This window comes from Saccoglossus kowalevskii, chromosome 7 (assembly GCF_978046115.1).
Source record: "Saccoglossus kowalevskii chromosome 7, keSacKowa6.1, whole genome shotgun sequence".
In the NCBI taxonomy this organism is placed as follows: Eukaryota; Metazoa; Hemichordata; class Enteropneusta; family Harrimaniidae; genus Saccoglossus; species Saccoglossus kowalevskii.
Window position 1 is genome coordinate 32,137,746 of NC_140647.1, and position 16,263 is coordinate 32,154,008.

The 16,263-nt window shown below is 35.3% G+C and overlaps 1 pseudogene; it reads right to left on the minus strand.

Moving 5' to 3' along the window:
* Positions 1–4,356: 4,356 nt before the first annotated feature.
* LOC100367518 (carbonyl reductase [NADPH] 1-like) lies at positions 4,357–9,739 on the minus strand (annotated as a pseudogene).
* Between the last annotated feature and the right edge of the window lie 6,524 nt (positions 9,740–16,263).

The following is a 16,263-nucleotide window of genomic DNA, read 5'->3' on the forward strand; positions in this document are numbered from 1 at the left end:
CATAACTGGCCGAGGTCTGTAGCTAAATTATTTACGAAAAATATTTGTTTAATATCAACTCTTCTTGCATCCCATTATTTGGTTTGTTCATAACATGTTATAAAACATTTTCATCGATGCCTGACGTTATTGTGTGAAAGATTCGTTGAACATAATACCATAACACAAAGCCATACTGCAATATGCAAACCCTAAATGATTTGATGATCTTGTTTCAATGGTAACCAAATAACACTGGCAGTATTTAACCTGTCACATACTTGATGTTATTTCTGTATTTTAATTCTTATGTTAGCATCAATTATGGGAGTACTTTATCTCTCCCTTCTCTTGAACTCGGTCAATCTCCTTTCCTGCACAGCAAGTTTACATAAAGACGAACCTGTCCTTAGACAATTGTTTCCTGTGCTCACAAAACTGAATTATCTTAGAACAGTTATTTTCAACAAACAGTTCCGTTGATTGTATATTCGACATAGAAAATGTACACGTGATGTGCCGCCAAAATGGGTTGAAAGATTTCCGCAACATTGTTTCCAGATATGGGTAAACTTTGAAAACTTAACGAAGGTAGTTTTTTGAAGTTTGGGCAAAAATGATCGGGAATGACGCCATTATTACAAAAAAAATTGCATTTTTGTCTCGGAAATGACGTCGTATTTGAGCCCAATCTTGCCGTTATTACTTTTCTACCTTTTCAACTTTTCTTTCTTGATCTGTATTGTTGGAAATCACTTTAATGCTCAACACTGTTGGTTGAGGGTGATTTTTATTTGTAACCCAGATAACTCAATATAATCTTGTAAGTGAAAAAACATCTTAATGTAAACTATAAACAGCATGTATCACGAGGTTCCGAAGTGTGTCATTAATTCTCAGACTGTTGGTTGAATATAGGTGAGAATCAGTAAACAGTAAAAAAAATGCGGCGAAAAATAGACAAAATTCGAATAAGCAGCAAACTAAACTATAAAGTCTCGCAAAGCAGCACAATGTCGACCAAATGAGAAAAATACCTAAAATTGTAAACTGTACACCCCGGCAACAATTTTGACCATCCCTCATGCTTTGCAGCATGACTTAGCAGTTTCGTACTACTGAGAGTTACGTGATCATTCATACTTCCTTTCTAACAACATCAAAGACAACTGTGGATTTCGTTTTTTTTCTAATACTGACATTTCGGTTATGCGTATTTTAGCTGTGGTAAGAACGGCTCACTATTCGATCTTCAATCCTTTCATCAGATTTTGTATTAGAGCACTACAATAATAACTCAGATTGAAATTCATGTCACCATGACTTTGCAGTTTTGTACTTATCTTATATGGCCGGCTAGAGTAAAATCAGGGCCATAAGTAGGATGAGACTTATAATACCAACTGTTCGCGATGCTACTGGGAAGAATGCTAAAATGTTACCTTAACACCTAACAGCCAGGCTAATACGAGGCCAAGTTGTTTGTTGGCAGTTTTATTCGTCTTTTATTTGGGAACTGGAAATGGGACGCGTCGTGAAATAATTTCCATCACGATTTCGAACGGCGACTAGTCACATTGCGTTGCCAGAAAAAACATTTATAGCTAATTTGTGCTGATCTTGACAGTGCAGAATATTGTTGTTATGATGCGAGCATGCCTTTTTTCAAAACATCGATCACATTTCCAACAACTAGCTGTCAAACACGGAAAGATATTCAGGGCTAAAATTTAAATATTAACCACATTCAGGAGATTCATGTGCGTTACTCCAGCACAGAAATATAAATCCACAGTGTTAACATGTGTGATGGGATAAGTTATGGGGACTCTTGCGAGTGTGGAAATTACGCATACACGTAGGGATGCCAGTATAGCTTTATTCATCCAAACCGTCAGCTGAGGTCACTAATCGCTGTCTTCTTCTCTCCTCCACTCTGCTCTCCTTTATCATACTAAAATCTTTCTCCAATAAAACTCTAAGGAGTGGCAAAGTAAATATGCAATCAGTCAATCGCTGCAGCCGTTGGCACAATCACGTGATGACCAGGGATGTGTCTCACGGTTACAGCATTGCGAAGTTGCTACTACTGAATACAATTATTAAACAACCTATTTATGAGATTCATGTAATATGCGTTTATAATGTATACTTCAAACATGTAAGTTGTTGATCCTTAATAATACTGCAACGTTGTGTGAACCAACATGTGTACATGGTGTCATTATGTTAGCAATAGTCATAGGGTAGATAACTGAAACGCCAGTAGTTCGAAACAATTACATTTAATTTTAAGAGACCCTATAAGAAATATATAACATATGAACTGGATACGGCTTTCGCAGCCCTCTATTGACCAGTCCTTAAAGATTAGCATTATCAACAACAATTTGATTGGCAGAAACCCTCAAAATCACGACAGACGTGTTCCCGGTTGTATAAATTACCGAAACTTACACATCACATCAAATTAACAGAATGAAGATAAGGGAAATATATATAAATATATATATTATATATGAATAATGTTGAAACAGCTTTATTTTGTTTATATTTGAGACAGGCACGTTTTCAATGATTTACCTTCATGATGTTTATTTTTGGCGATTAAATTCGAATGATACTTTCACGAATGCGGAAATAAATAAACTATTAATGGCGCACGATTTGTTCCCATTGGATTTCACTATAAAGCTCGATTGTATATGCACAAACAAGAGCGAGAATATCAATGTACCGAAAAACACAAAACGCCTGTAAGTTAGAGTTCTGAGAGTACAAGTGAACATCGATTCTTTTTCAAGAACTCTCCATTTTTCATTCGTATTTTTAGGATTTTCTGTAGGACTTAGTGATTATCTTGCAATTAATAAAATGTATTGAAGAGTTTAATTAAAGATTGTAGCAGGCAGAAATGGTCAACAAGAGTAAATAACTCCGAGCGGATATGCACGAGTTATACACAATTCCTGTGTTCGAGTATTAGACCTGACATCGAAATTGATAGGCATAAAGGCATTGTTATACTATGTCATAACCAATAACAATAAATATATAAGTTTGATGTATTAATATATTCTTTAAAGTATTTAAACAATATTTGTTGCCAAATTGTATTATATATTTAAAAGAATAGTGCAAGTTCTTATCATGATACTCTCAGATGATGAAAGAGCTCTACAAAACAGAAGAATACCATTTCTATACACCTTTGCTATACATATTCAACTTTTAATTAGCATACGTTCACCACCATTTTTATTTTTTAAATGTAAATTTTAAATATTAATTTAAAAATGGTTTCATTAATAATTTAGGAAATACTTAAGAATTAATTAAAATGTGCATATTACTCGTGCACATAATTATGGTAATAATTAGAATTTCGCAAAGACAAAGACAAGTTAAGTTATCGCTAACAATGGTAACTTAAATAAACATCATTATTTTGGTCATTGAAAAATAGAATAACATTTCTTTGCTCTTGCGGTGAACAGGTTAAACGTAACCTATATACGCTACTCTCATTGTGAATTCACGAGAGGTGTGCACATTTTAACTAATTCGCATAAGAAAATGTAAACAAAATATTTTCAGCTATGTTGTTATGACAACTATTTTATATGTATGGTGAGCAATGGTATGCTACCATGTGCTAAACGTATATAAACATATTTGAAGTCTTATTTAAGATGTTGAGGACACGACAGTGGTTAAAATGTCATGCTTCACCCATAACGTTTTGCCGGAGAATCTAGAGGGCGGACTACATAATTATGATGAAAAGTTGAATGTCTAGAAATGAAAACTGATATAATAAATTGTAGATTTTTTTCATCTTGAAGACTAGCATAGACTACCCATTTAAATTACTAAATTGCAAACCACGATTCTTTAAAATATAAAATTTCTGACCATGCCTTTTAAATTTTCTTTATCTTATCTAATCATTTGTAAATTATTGATTCCCTGGTTAGTTATGTCATAATCATTGTAACTGTATAATATGTATTATATATAATTCATATAGTTTATGGTGTAGAACAAGACACTAAGCACATGAATTGTTGTTTACTGTCAACGTTAATAGGTACAGACATTGTTGCTAGCTGCCAGTGGGTATGTAATGGAAAAAATCCCGACTGATATATTACGTATTTTGATATAATTAAGCACAGACACACATGATTTGCATTAAATTAATGTCTTTGATATGAGATGTAAAGTAAATAGCATTTAGGTTTAAAAAATAAATTATAAACTAGTACTTATAGGACTATAAGCGCCATAATTTATCATAAACAATCATCGTGAAGATCGAATCAAATGACAATTAAATTAATATCCACATATTGCAAAGTAAATTAAAATAAGATGAATGTTTACATCACTGAGGTTTAATCGGAACAATATATGATTTATAATCTGAAAATAGTTGGCCACAATTCCAATGTACAATGGAATACAGTCTAGATATATCCAGTATTCATCATTTTACAATCTTCTCGTCTGACAACATTTCTCCTTGTGGTTGACCAACATTTGGTGGTAGTAAAGCAAGATAGACAGGAGTCTCTGCTCCTTCATCAGGAGTCTTTGTTCCTTGGTGGCTTGGCATGTCAGTCTTCACATAGCCAGGACAACACTGGAATATAAAATTGTGAATCTCATTAGTCATTAATATGTAATTTACAACATTGATCATCAGTTTAAAATACTCACAATACAAATGAATCGTAATCGTAATCTGTTTCTTTTTCTTATTAAAACCACTTTAAGACGAATATCGTTATATTTCGAAAGATAACAATTGTAATAATAAAAAAGCAATTCTACGGAATCCATGAAAATATTTATAACTGGCACTGCTTGCATTTGAGAAATCGTAGTCAACGTGTTCTTCATCACATTGAGCGATTGTGACATCTTCTGTACCACAAGGCATTATTCTGGCTCTCTGCGATTTTATTATCTTTATCGAAGCAATGCCTGACAGGGTTAACTGATCACAGTGTTATGCTGACGATGCAAAGCTCTTCGGAAATATCATCAATAAGTGTGACTATTTTATTCTTTTGTGGCACCATACTTCCACTGCGTCATCTGAGTATGCTGCCTTATGCGAACATCAGTTTAGTTTAAAAGAAAGTTTATTGACGCAGTTTTTATAACATAACAATTTGTATTCCTCTTAAATTGTTTTCATGAGCCATCACGCATATTTATTTCCCTTCTGTACTACCTTACTATCGTACAAATTTACGGAACTGTTTTTTAATCTCTTAGTTCCTTGACTTTTAAAATAAATAAAAAATAAATAAATAACTCACTTTATTACATATGTACTGCAGTTTATTTTGATTCGTCCCTGAAATCAAAATCGGTATTTCCACAACCCATATGCAAATGAGGTCTGAGAGCAAACAAAGTAGTCCCTTCAGGAGTACAGTTTTTCGGAATAAACAATATTTAGAAGTACGATATTTTCCCCTTGGGGTACATGAATATACTTGCCGAGTGAAATGAAATTTGAACAACAGTAATGGTACTTTTAGACAGTCACTTATTTTGGCCCAAACTAATTTGCATATCACCCATGTTTTCGGTATTTTCACGGTCGATATGCAAATGAACATGGTATTTTCATTGGCTACCGAACTATTTTTATTTTGTAAACACATTTTCGTCTGCTATTTTTATCCAGTTCAAATCGTCCAACAACATTTTTGGCATGTCAGGTGTACATCAAATGGAATACTACGATTGGGAGAACTTAATGTATATTGACCACCTGGAAACTGAGTTTTATAAACCTTGAAGGGCTCTCAGAAGATCCACCAGCAGTAAAATCAGCGATTACTATGCATCCGCAACCATCAACATCGAGATACCAGGTTTCTGCTGGTGACGTTGCGGCGTTACTCAGTTCCAAATAAAAATTACCAACGCCAAAAGAGCAACATTTTAACCGATAATCAAGACTCAGTCAATCCACGACCAGCAAGCAACATCACACACGAAGTTGTAGCGTGCAGCTAAGCGGCAACCGCTGTCGACAAAAGTCATCCCGTCTGTGGAGTACCGCAGTTGCACGGCATGTTTGCCAATGCACAGTTCTGTGGAGGAACTTTTAACTTCAACATAAACTGTGTATCATAGTCGTCCAGTTCAAGTTCTGGTTCTGCCGTGGTCCCAACTAAACGTCAATGAGTTATTTATTCGGACAGTGACTCAGATTAGACGTCTGATTATTTTAATTTCAAACAAACAGTGACTCGCGTTCTCCGGGCGCGTTCTACACTGACACGCGCTGCTAGGGCGTAACACTTATATTGGAACATATAATGGGCAATGGGGTTCCCCGACCTAAATTCCATCCCGGTTTGCACGTTCTTTCTTTAATACGAAATGATCAAGTATGGAACATATGTAATAATAACAGAACCCCACACCCTCCCCGTGGCTTTCGTTGCGTATGGAAGTTATTTTCACTCGAAAGTACGGCCGCAGGATACACCGCATCACTCGTGAAAATAACTTCCATACGCAACGAAAGCCACGGGGAGGGTGTGGGGTTCTGTCATAGTATTAATAAGGATGTCTTCTCGTGGGTCACCTTTCAAATCACGTGCTTGGATTCCAGTCAATACGATTACACCAGCTTTGGATGTACCATATGCAGAGTTAAAATAACCTTTCTCAGTGTGAGTTCCATCGCTGGCAGCGCTTTAATATAAAATGGTGTCATATCAGTATATATAAATAGTACAATGTGATCGGAGAAGGCAATGACACACTGTTAACTTACTTCACAAAATTTTCGAGAAGAGACACAAGCTCAGTTTCTGTGATACTGGGTGACTTGAATTCATTAGCACGTGCAGGACTCATCTTACATAAAGCCTGTATTCCAAAAGAACCTGCAACATGAACAACTCTGTAACATACAATTATATTACTATATTTAATAAAATATCTTAAATGTGTTTATTAAATCATATAATAGAAACATGTTTTTAGGAAGGAATACCCCACTGTAACTATAGTGTCTTAATAGTATAAACCTACGTGAGATTCACAATCACGACCACGACAGCTATTATAGTACCTCGATACTGTAAGCTAAGCAGTTGCACACCTCACTATATCACAGTAATTGATTAAAAGCATGTACCATATTATTCTGAATTATTCCAAACTTTAGTTTAATGTTGTATTACATGAGTGTAAAACTATCCAAGGTGTGTCAACATATTTTACTGGCCATGTGGCTTGATCAGTGGTAATAAAGCTTTACATACATCTAAAGTTACAAGCCACTGAAACCTTAGCTTGTTCAGCAAAACAAGCAACATCGTTTACCTGGGGAAAAATATTACAGACACTAACAGACACACTGTCAATTATATATAAGGAACAAACTAATAAATGAAAATACCCAAAATGTATCCATTGCCTACCAATGTCAGTATATTGACTTTAAACAACTTTGGGCCACTTAAAGAAAATTGTCAAAATGTCAAAATTATGTATTATAACACTCAATTGTGTTACATGCTAGTATATAACTATAGCTCCATGATTGTAAATAATAAACAAGTGAACACTGTCATGATATGTTTATGGCATCATTCCAAACAATTATAAGTAGGTTTTGGAAATGGTAGATTTGAATTCTTCATCAAAGGGTAGACACACAAAATTAATTCGTGAAGTAGTCTTCTATATTGCGTACAGTCGGCAAGTAACATAATACGATTAATATGGTCAGCATTATGCCAAAAAGGGAATCAATAACAACTAACACCTTGTCTGACAGGTGTCATCCATTAAAGTTTTAGGTGTACCTGGTTACTGTGTAATTACACACAAATTATGTTTGGCATTTCATACACAAAATGTCAATACAGATTTTCATAATCGGTCAAGGTTTTAAACAAGATGCTAAGTATGTAACTTCACAACATATTGACACTCCTCTATTGTCCAAAAAACAATTGAATGTACTTTAAATGCAATTGTCAACTATAGAAATACATTATTGGCACCAGCATATTTGGTAGTATAGTATCGGTGAATTGCATATACTGTGATTAACACAGAAAATAACTCTTTATACCTTATATGCTATAGATGCATTGTTGACAAGTACATCCTGTCCTCCATATTTATCTTTCAAATACTTCTGTAAATTATCAATACTTTCTTGGGTTGTGATATCTAACTGGTGGAATTTGGGATGAAGACCTTCTTTTTCTAAATCCTCCACAGCTTTCTTTCCCCTTTCTTCATCTCTAGCTGTGAGATACACATAACCGTCAAACTCTTTGCACAGCGCCCTCACTATAGAAAATCCGATTCCTTTATTGCTTCCTGTGACCTGGAGAACAGATAATGAAAAGGCACATGGATAGTTAATCCAAAGTTAAATTAGTGAAGATATATATTCAACTTGGGGGGGGGGGTATCTGGTACAGGTTACAAAGGCATTTTACGTTTTACAGGAAATAAAATGAAAGTCATTTTCATTTAAATTCCTAATTACATTTTTCATTTTTATAATATATTTGATAATTTGTGTTTAAGATTCAAAATTGGAAATTGCGGACGAATTACGAAATGTAATGTGGAAAATGCTTTATACGCTTACAAAAAATAATATCTTTGTACAAATTACGGACTAATAAAATAACCGATTACATTTGACACCTTGCCTATGTTATGAAAATAAATACAATTGACTACAGCTTACGAAAACCCTCCAAATGAAATTCAGATTAAGAACATCACAAACTCAGTCCTGTATTGATATCGCTATATCTACATCAATTACCTTGCTGTTGACTCTTGTAGTTCATTTACACCTTGTTTTCATTCCTCAGCTCCCGAGAACGAGGTTGTTTGTAGTTATGTTGGCGATCTGCGGAAGTACTATGGGAGATTGCATGATGGGAGTGAAAAGTCGTTTGATCAGTAAAATAATTTTAGAAAAGTGAAAACTAGAGTGACTGTGAAATAAATGTTGGTTTTAAATATTAAATATCATAAAATCTGGATAAAATAATGAAAAGAAATTGAATGGGTATGAAAGGGCAGTAAATGTGGCAAGAATCCAAGGTCAGAATTCGTGGGTCAAATTACATCCAGCATGCAGTAAAAGTCTTGATATGCAGTTTGCGTGAATGGCCAAGATGATTCCGTGCTTTAGTAACAGTACAAGAAATGGTGCCAAAGGACATTTCTTTCTAGTAAACAAAACAACCTTAGGACGATAATCTTGGAAAATTGAGAAGACGAAAATCCCTTGAGACAGCTAGTCATTGTTGTGAAACACCAAAACAATAGGCTTATACGGTGAATTTGGGCGTCACCCATTGGAGACTTTTATCGGAAACAAACGATAAAGTATTGTAATCCTGTACAGAACTCGCCAATCCATTATTAAAACAAGCTTTCCAAGAAAACAAAGAAATTAATAGTAAATGGTACACTAATATAGACACTAATATAGTGTTATTTTCCATATTTACTCTCGGTTAATTCTAAGATAGTAGGCATAGGGGTCACATTTGGAGACTGTCTGGTAGGCCCTATGCAGCAGATAATTTGTCTTGCATTGAACATTCTGAGCATTGTGGTATGCACTCATTCTTTTGAAATTGGTTTCATGTGGTACCTCCAATGTTTGATCTAGCCCAAATCTTGGGGGCTCTATTTTGGGTGTCCCAATGCAGCAGAAAATTTGTCTGGCAGGAGCCATTTTATACTCTGTGTGATGTACCTGTTAATTTCAAATTGGTTTGGGGTGGTACCTCCAATGTTTAATCGAGTGCATTTTGTCCCCTCTAAGACGCACGCAGCAGGTGGTCCCCGACAGACATCCATATTTGCATATGTTAGGTTACACCACAAATGCTCATGTGTTCACATATTGATATCTCGTTCGTTTGATCAAAATGCTCTAGGCTACCGCTCTATCACCCCATCATATCATAAACAGTTTTGTCCAGCCGGTTATATTTTTTTAAATGTGCTTTGTTGAATCTAGTTCGAAATTCAATATTTCTTTTAATTTTGTCATCGATCATCAATCGCTTTTTCCAACTTTGTACACTGTATTTTAACATTATATAGACAGCTCATGTAACAACGTGCTAATATAGGCTGCTTTCATCTAGTTTTTATTCATTTTTCGACTTTGTAACTGCGCGGTTCTGTATGCCAACAACTTAGGACAAATATATAAATACATCTACCAACTTTGCACTGTGTGTTAATGGTCTAAAGCCACGATGTGTCGATAGGATCAACCACTTTTTCATTGACAATTAGAGGGAATTAGAAAATGTTCTATGAATTTAAATAATACAAAAATCTCCACGACTAATTACTAAAAATGATAGACACCAGGGTACAAAAGAATGCATAGACATTTCCACATATCTTTTTTATGTGTGTGATAAACGAATCAAAAACTACACCAGGTGGTTTACTTAGACAGTATCCCATGCAAGTACTATGTACATTTCCATGTAAATTTGGCAACTTTGCACTAGCTTTTCACAACTTTGTAAGCACTTTGTTTATCATTTTACTGTCGGGTAGTGGTAGAATCTGCTTATACAAATGGCTTTTTTTAGACTTTAAAATTTACATATTTTTATTATACATTTATCTGCGGGGCCCGATATGAAATGACTTAGGGCAAATATGCACGCATGCTCACCAACTTTTCAATCGCTTTCCACATTTGACAGTCTGCTAACATTGGTGACTTCAACTGGATTTTATTCATGTTTCATACTGCATAACTGCAGGGTTCGATATAATATCAGGGGGAAATTCTTTCTGTCTCTGGGTTCTCCACACTTGTCAGGGGGGAAACTCGTCTCGTCTCTCTATCTCGTCCCCTTGAGGTACGGGATCGGGAAAGTCACTTTAACTTTACAGTCAAATAAGGCACACACAACGAAATACGTTTCAACTCTCGTCTTAGTCGATCTTTTGGAGCACTCTATAAGACACAGCGCCCTGGGGAAAAGTCCCCAAGACTCTCACAAGGCTGAACCAAGACTCGCCCAAGACTGGACTGCCTCAAGGCTCGCCCCTGGACTGGACTCTCGACTGCCCAGGACTGCACTCTCTCTACTGCGTCTATCGTGCTGTGCTCCTCGAGACCAACTCAAACTCTCTTTATTCATTTTCAGAACTCTAACCAATTACAAAACAGTAAAAAGACTCTAGGGCGTAACCTTCAATCATAAAGCCAATCACACTAAGTACTGAATAGGTCATATCTTTTGATTAATCGTTCACTACATTAATAACTATGAATATAAACTGTCAGAATCGCGACGGATATCTCGTAATTAGTTCTAAATCACTGAGCCAAGTTCCGTCCAAAACTTCAAATAGACCTAAACGATGACAGACATAACACAGCAATTCAGCTAATAATCAACTAATTAAGTCGGTTAACAGATACGCGAAAACAAATTCATGACACATCCCTTCACCCAAACTGAGATTGTGCCTCCGGGCATAACACGTTCATAAATCAAAGATACCGTCAGCCACTCATCGTCATAGGGTTAAATACAATACTAAGAAAAGGTATAAATCAAAAAGAGTAAAACACACTAATTAATAAACTGATTATAAGTCTAAATACAATGGTTATAAAGTCACAAATATCAACGGTTATAAATCAAAAACAAGGGAAAGGCCACCAAACGACTCACTTTTCTCAAACAGTTCGCTGAGGTAACCCTTTGCTGCACTGTCTCCGTTACTAAGGTTACAAACTCGATATCAAAAGGTCAAAAAAACTAAGGCGTGGCGGTGTAACCAAGCGATCAGCCAATCGCTGCAGTCGACAGCATGATCACGTGATTACCAGGGATGCGTCTCTCGGTTAAAGCATTGCAAAGCGGTAACTAATAAACAATGAAAAAACAAGCTATTAATCAAACTCCTGCCATATACGCTTATAAACTTCAACTGAACTCAAAAGTCGTTAATCTAAACAAAAGTCATACGGCGTGGAAACAGAATGCAAAGACAAAGCTATTGTGATAGGTATTTTTGATGGTTAAAAACCTTTCACTTAGGTAACCGGGATTCGGTAGTTTCCACGCTAGGCTGACAAAAACACACACAAGCTTCGTTCATGTTCCCAAACGATTCTCTGCCAAGTCCCTGGTTTTCACCCGAGACAGCATTAAATCACTCTTTATTTCTTGTCACTCCTTAACCAATTACAATCAGTATAAGAGACTCCAAGGCCTTGCCTTCAAACAAACAACCAATCACATGAAAGTTTTACACATCATAATCAATTAATTACTCGTCAAGCTGTCTAGAAAAAACACTCTATATATTGTCAACACTAACTAATATTGATGGGGTAATAGTCTCGCACTAACATTCCACAAAGATACCACCTTAGTTAAAATCGCAAACAAAATTGGTTTAGGATTACAGCTATTGTATTGTATCTTAAAAACTGCAGAGTCATAAGATGTTTTTGGTTGATTTCGACCAGCTCGCCATCTGGTCTTGTCATTAACCTTTATCAGTATATGTCATGGCAACCACTGTCAAACTGACTGAAATATAAATCATGATACTATCATAACACATTACTCCTCTGGCAAAAAGACGGGGAAAAGACTAAAACGATAGAAACTACTGAATTACATATAATCCTGTCAATCATGAACAAAAGCTTGCGATATCAAACAATACGTATATAAGCGCACCAAACTCTCATCTCAAAAAGACATAAAAAAAACGTTACAAAGGTGATCTACTAAACTCAAAAAGCGTCAGAAGTATTCCGGAAACAACACGTAAACAAAAACAACTCTTAAAACGTCGATATCTCTGTACATCGACAAATCTCAAAACTCTTTAAAAAAAACACGTGGGGGCATCATTCCTCCCATCATATTCCGTACTCATAAACTCATTAAAACACCATAAACTTCACAAAACTCAAAACACTGTGTTGCAAATACTTGTCCACTGAGGCGCGCTTAAATCGTTATAAAGGACCTCGAATGTCACTAAATATCATTTCAAAACAAAGATCTGGGCGCCTACATACATACAATCCAACATCACTAAAAGAAACGGTAAAAACGATAGGAAAAGCAAGCAATACATTACATTACTGAACAATAGGGTTAGGGTTGTGGAAAAGAGTTCAACGTCCTGAGTTACAGTGTCCTTTACAGTGTCCAACGAGCGATTCTCTAAGCAATACACAGATAGCTAAAGTTCTAATCAAAGTCTATAAGCGTCTCTTCTTGTCGTCGCGTTAGTCCGGGTCGTTCTTTTTCTTCATCTTGTCTTTAATGTCGCCCAATTCTTAATTATACAGTCCTATCCGGTACTCATCCTTCGTAAGGGGTTCAGAAGTCTTCATCTCTTCAGCGTCGTTCATCGGTGCCATACTGGTAAAGTCGTTAGTCGTCAAGCGCGGTTTTGTCTCTGCCATCGAGCCAGTTAGTTCGGTTCGCAAGAAAGACACACCTTCGCCATTTCACTTCTCTTCACAGGATGTCAATGTGTGTTAAACACCTGCCCGGTTTCTCCACCACGTATCAGGGGGAAATTCTTTCTGTCTCTGGGTTCTCCACACTTGTCAGGGGGGAAACTCGTCTCGTCTCTCTATCTCGTCCCCTTGAGGTACGGGATCGGGAAAGTCACTTTAACTTTACAGTCAAATAAGGCACACACAATGAAATACGTTTCAACTCTCGTCTTAGTCGATCTTTTGGAGCACTCTATAAGACACAGCGCCCTGGGGAAAAGTCCCCAAGACTCTCACAAGGCTGAACCAAGACTCGCCCAAGACTGGACTGCCTCAAGGCTCGCCCCTGGACTGGACTCTCGACTGCCCAGGACTGTACTCTCTCTACTGCGTCTATCGTGCTGTGCTCCTCAAGACCAACTCAAACTCTCTTTATTCATTTTCAAAACTCTAACCAATTACAAAACAGTAAAAAGACTCTAGGGCGTAACCTTCAATCATAAAGCCAATCACACTAAGTACTGAATAGGTCATATCTGTTGATTAATCGTTCACTACATTAATAACTATGAATATAAACTGTCAGAATCGCGACGGATATCTCGTAATTAGTTCTAAATCACTGAGCCAAGTTCCGTCCAAAACTTCAAATAGACCTAAACGATGACAGACATAACACAGCAATTCAGCTAATAATCAACTAATTAAGTCGGTTAACAGATACGCGAAAACAAATTCATGACAATAACAACAACTTAGCTCAAATAAACACGCAAATCTACCAACTTTTCTATTGCTTTATACAACATTTCAAGCTGTTTTAACAGCTTAGAATAATTAGGTGCAGACTGCAAAAACTGTTTTTTTTAATTGAAAATACGAGCATATTTTAAAACTTTCTATGAACTTATAAATTTCTAATAATTATCACGACTTTCTACATAAAATGTTCGACATTAGAGTGGGAAATAGTGCACAACAATTGCTTTCTTCTCTTTTCATTGTGTACGGCAAAACCCCAACAAAATATATCCCGCTGGTTTTCACAGATTGTCTCCCATGCAAGTACTAACCACGATGAATTGATTTTTATTTTTTTATCGATCAATCGCATTATTAAATGTTTTATAGCACTATTACGTGCATTATAGCACTATTACGTGTTTTATGGCATTGTTACGTGCATTATAGCACTATTACATGTTTTATAGCCCTAGTACGTATATTAAAAAAGTATTACATGTTTGATAGCACTATTACGTGCATTATAGCACTATTACATATGTTATATCACTATTGCGAGCATCATAGAACTATTACATGTTTTAAAGCACTGTTGCGTGCATTCTAGAACTATTACATTTTATAGCACTATTACGTGCAATATAGCACTATTACATGTTTGATAGCACTATTACGTGCATTATAGCACTATTACATGTTTTATAGCACTATTACGTGCAATATAGAACTATTACATGTTTTATAGCACTATTGCGTGCATTATAGAACTATTACATGTATTATAGCACTATTACGTGCAGTATAGCACTATTACATGTTTTATGGCACTATTACGTGCATTATAGCACTATTACGTGCATTATAGAAGTATTACATGTTTTATAGCACTATTATGTGCATTATAGGACTATTACATGTTTTATAGCACTATTACGAGCATTATAGAACTATTACATGTTTTAAAGTACTATTACGTGCAATATACAACTATTACATGTTTCATAGCACTATTACGTGTTTTATAGAACTATTACATATTTATAGCACTATTACGTGCATTATAGAACTATTACATGTTTTATAGACTATTACGTGCATTATAGCACTATTACATGTATTGTAGCACTATTACCAGCATTGTAGAACTATTACATGTATTATAGCACTATTACGTGCATTATAGAACTATTACATGTTTTATAGCACTATTACAAGCATTATAGAACTATTACATATTTATAGCACTATTACAAGCATTATAGATCTATTACATATTTATAGCACTATTACGAGCATTATAGAACTATTACATGTTTTATAGCACTATTACGTGCAATATAGCACTATTACATGTTTGATAGCACTATTACGTAAATTATAGCACTATTACATGTTTTATAGCACTATTACGTGCATTATAGAACTATTACATTTATTATAGCACTATTGCGTGCATTATAGCACTATTACATGTATTATAGCACTATTACGTGCAGTATAGCACTATTACATGTTTTATGGCACTATTACGTGCATTACAGCACTATTACGTGCATTATAGAACTATTACATGTTTTATAGCACTATTACGTGCATTGTAGAACTATTACATGTTTTATAGCACTATTACGTGCATTATAAAAACATATATATACAAACGATTTTTGTTTAAGTGGTTGATATTTGAAATACCAATTTTGATACTGTAATTATTAGTTATTTTTACAATTATGTAGATACGTAATATAATTTTGGTCATTGATAACACATCTATGACAATTTCTACATTCTTTCCGTGTTTATACTCGATTTGCATTTCCATTCCCACTAATGACTACAATCGTATACATTACAACATTCACTGTTCAAACCCTTATCGACCGCGTAATAGCAGCTTTCCGAGATATTTAAGGTAAATATTTTACTGGTCCGTGAATCGCCTTTCTCATATTGATTTTCGCATTCTATGTAATACTTTACATAATTCGTTAAGTGTTTAACAC